The sequence below is a fragment of the Penaeus monodon genome, chromosome 13 (assembly GCF_015228065.2).
Source record: "Penaeus monodon isolate SGIC_2016 chromosome 13, NSTDA_Pmon_1, whole genome shotgun sequence".
Classification (NCBI taxonomy): domain Eukaryota; kingdom Metazoa; phylum Arthropoda; class Malacostraca; order Decapoda; family Penaeidae; genus Penaeus; species Penaeus monodon.
The window spans coordinates 49616005-49620600 of NC_051398.1; positions in this window are offsets into that span (position 1 = coordinate 49616005).

The window sequence follows — 4596 nt, forward strand, 5'->3', positions numbered from 1 at the left end:
GATTTTCGGTCAGATTTTGACCACAGTATTGGGTGAGCACTTTCACAAAGGTGATATTAATGTTTAGGCTGGCTAATTCCCGCCTTTTATATCGGAGGACGAGGGATGTATTTCACAGAAGTTACAATTAGGCATATTTTGATTTTGTGCTTGGATGCGCTTACATTCTTGTAAGAATATGATAGTATTTGCAGAATTATACAAGAAGCCTGCACAGAGTAATGAATTCATATAGTTTGTGTTAGTTCTTGTGAAATAATTGGTTAATATATAAATTAATGTGAAATGTTACACAAAGTTAGCATAACTTTTGTAAAACAACCATAGGGAGTAGGGGAGCGTTATTAGGTGAGCGGCTCAGGTAGATGTATAGTGAACATACCCTTCGTTGGCCCCACGTGACCTCTGTCTACCCAGGTCATCCCCCTACATGGCTTCGGACACAGAAACGCACTACTTTGGACACCATGATGACCGCACCTGACCTTCAGTTCGCACGACGTTCCCGAACCGCTGCAGAAGCGGTTTGCTGAGCAAACGACCTGTCACCTCAGGCGGCATAGGCTGAGGTTCCCACCGCCAGGTCAAAGTGATAACCCCGGAGAGCTGGCATAACCACGAAGCAGACGCTTCCTTGCCGCTGCCGGAGACACAGCACTCTCTTTTTTGGGGGTGCCTTGGCAGTCCTGCTACGTCAACCAAATCAGGTCATGTATCCCGTTTGATTGATAAAAACATCCCCTAATAAAAGCCACGGCGGTAATCGTTTCAAGAAAGTATCCTTGAACATTTAGCAATGTTAATATCTAACATTAAGCGAGTGTCATGTTCGTTCTAATGTGTATCAATCAATAACGGTATGCTCATGCTTGAGCAGCCGTGGACCTCTCCACCATCCTTCGCCACTAAACTCGATCTTACGCTTTTCTTTCCACTTATACCATCGACAGCCCGCAAATATCTTTGATATTGTCGCTCAGTCTTGTCTTTGGTTTGCCTCTTCCTCAGTTTCCTATCACCATCCCTGTCAGCAAGTTTTTCTCAATACTTTTACTTCTCATTACATGACCAATAAACTTTAATTTCCTCTTGTTCAAGATGTCCAAAAGTCGGTCTTTATATCGGTGTATATCGGTGTATTATGTGTAATCGTTCGCCGTTCGTTAGCGCATGTATTTCTGTGAATTTGTCTGTGCTTTTATTTATCTGTGCATCTTTGTCTATGCCTGTCTGTAATCCGTCTATGTATTTGTTCTTGTTTGAAATACTGTTGATTAGTGCCGTAAATATATATAATATACATATATATATATATATCAAACAAGAAATCTTTGATTTTTCTCCTTTATGATCTAAAATCAGCGCTGAAAATTACTAAGATCTTCTTCTTCTTCTTCTACAGGCTTTTGTCCCAGTTCAACTGGGGTCGCCGGTGCGGATCTTCCTCCTCCACTCTGCCCTATCCAGGGCCTCCCCCTCCGTCACTCCCGCCGTCTCCATGTCCTCCTTGATGCAATCCTCCCGGACATGGAGACGGGAGGATAACCCTTAAAAATACGTCTAGAAGACAATGAACTATAAGTGAGCGAGAAATAGTTGCAAAAGACTAACCTAGACCAAAATTGTTATAAAATACTGAACATCGCCTCCAACTCGGCCATATCACCACAAATAAATCTATTAACAAAGTCTAAAGGTCGGGACCCCTAGCCCGTTTGTGAACTTATGTCGCCTGAGGTAACGAGCGGTTTGCGTAATCAGACCGCTACTGCAGCGGTTCGGGGACATCGTCCGAACTGGCGAAGCTGAGGTCATGGTGATATCCAAAGCCGTCCGTATCTGCGTCCGGAGTCCTGTATGGGATGACCTGGGCAGAGAGAGGTCGCGTGGGCCAACGAGAGGCGTGTTCACTACAACCGCCCCCTCCCAGACGGCACGCCGCCCCGGCAAGCCGTAACAATCCTGGGGCTGACGTAAGTACGTAACATGCGCCCGTGCCCTAGCCAGGTCAAACGGCCCAGCCACGATGGGGCTGCTCTGGCGGTCTTCCACTGGCGTCGCAGGGACAGGATGCTGCAGGGCGAGGCGAGAACAGACAAGCCCGTAACTAGGCTCAGGCGAAACAGACGAAAGGCGCACGACGACGTGCAACGGCATACGCTTCCCCTACAAGGACTCGGGTGTACGGCTTGGACAACACTGACGACAGGAACAGACGACGTCTGTGCTGGCTCATGCTGGGGATAAAGATCAGGCTCAGTACATGTTCCCATATGTGCTACAATTCCGTAAAAAGGGCCATGCTCCTGTTACATTTATGCACGATTACCCCGTCTCCACCCTACCACGTACTCACTCCAAGAGCATCACAACATGAAAACTACAATTAAGTATCATGCTGTGACCACGGCGGCTCAGACATGAACCTACCGTTAAAAGAAGAAGACCCCGTCTCCAACACCCCTCTCCCAGTCTCCAACACCCCTCTTCACCCTCCCCCATCTCCAACATCCCTCTCCAGCCTCCCCTCCAACCTTCCCCTCCTCCCCCGCTCCCTTCCACCCCCCCCCCGTAAGCAGAATTGAGGCCGCGGTGGCCGAGTGGTTAGAGCATCGGACTCAAGACTGTCACGACGGCAATCTGAGTTCGAGGGTTCGAGTCACAGGCCGGCGCGTTGTTCCCTTGGACAAGGAACTTCACCTCGATTGCCTATTTAGCCGCTGGGTGGGCAAGCCAGCCAAAGTCAGTACCGGTTCCAGAACTGGGTAAATAGAGAAGGTGACTCGATAAAAACACCGGGCGGAAGGCAACGGCAAACCACCGCTCTAAATTGCCAAGAAAATCATGGAAATCCATGATCGCCAACGTCCTTGTAGGACAGGGCACTTGAAAAAAAAAAAGCAGAATTGATTGACGATAAAACTTCAGACAAGCAAGTTAATGTCAAAGGTGACGCGATGGTGGTGGTTTGGCTCTACCTGCCAGCCAAGTTCGGAACTTCCTGCAGGAAGGATGACCTCTTGGAGATCGTGCTGAGAGGCCTCAAGTGAAGGCACGCATGGAAGGGGCCCGCGGTGGCCAGTCTCAGCATCGAGGACGTGTTCCAGGGAGGCAAGACCGTTCTCTTGTGCAAGGGCAAGGTCGTGGCCGAGATCACATACTACCTAATCGAACACGGAGTTAACTGAGGCTACCGCCGAACTGAGACACCAGGCAGACGAAGACGCTGCCAAGCCCGGAGTGAAGAGGTAGCGTTTCGTGCTCAAAATTCGTTCCTTCTTCAAACCCGTTGTGCGCTTACTGAACCGCTTTCGATTACGGACCAATGAAGGTTAGTTGCAGCACGGAGCTTTCACTTATAATGACCTCGCTTCCACTGACGCTCCTTCGAATTCCGGTGTGTATATATATATATATTTGTCCTGGGTAAGACAATAAACTGCACCCTAGGGTTCTCTTGAACAAGGATAGCACCCTATTAGCTCCCTATACCAGGGTTGCGGTGAAACTGTCGGCAGCAGGGCAGTGGATATCTGGTGAAAACACCTTCAGTTCTACTGATTACTGGTTTCACCAAATAATATGTCTGGCGTATTACAGTGTAACTGTTTTAAAAGCGGCAGAGATAGTTCCTCCTAATTAGTTGGAGACTGCGAGTTGAGAAGGAGCCTGGGGGATTCCACTCAACTTTTATTTTCTCCTGACAAACCTCTACACCAATGATTAAATACAGAAACGACAATTCATACCACATTGCCCGTCGCGTGGGTTATCAAGGGGCGCGTTAGTTAGTGGGCAACCAGGCTGACAATGTTAAACATGCATCTGGAAGACAAAGAAGATAAAGAAAACAGGTCCAATTAAGAAACACATTAAAAATCGGAACGTGGAACGTAAGGAAAATGAAAGAGATGGGTAAATTACATACTGTCTGTAACGAAATGGATAGATACAACATTCAAATACTAGGAATCAGTGAGACCAATTGACGATAAAGACCGTTCTCTTGTGCAAGGGCAAGGTCGTGGCCGAGATCACATACTACCTAATCGAACACGGAGTTAACTGAGGCTACCGCCGAACTGAGACACCAGGCAGACGAAGACGCTGCCAAGCCCGGAGTGAAGACGTAGCGTTTCGTGCTCAAAATTCGTTCCTTCTTCAAACCCGTTGTGCGCTTACTGAACCGCTTTCGATTACGGACCAATGAAGGTTAGTTGCAGCACGGAGCTTTCACTTATAATGACCTCGCTTCCACTGACGCTCCTTCGAATTCCGGTGTGTGTATATATATATATATATATATATATATATATATATATATATATATATATATATATATCATCATTTAACGGTAGGTTCATGTCTGAGCCGCCGTGGTCACAGCATGATACTCAATTGCAGTTTTCACGTTGTGATGCTCTTGGAGTGAGTACGTGGTAGGGTCCCCAGTTCCTTTCCACGGAGAGTGCCGGTGTTACCTTTTTAGGTAACATTCTCTCTTATTTTATCCGGGCTTGGGACCAGCACTGACTTGGGCTGGCTTGGCCACCCAGTGGCTAGGCAGGCAATCGAGGTGAAGTTCCTTGCCCAAGG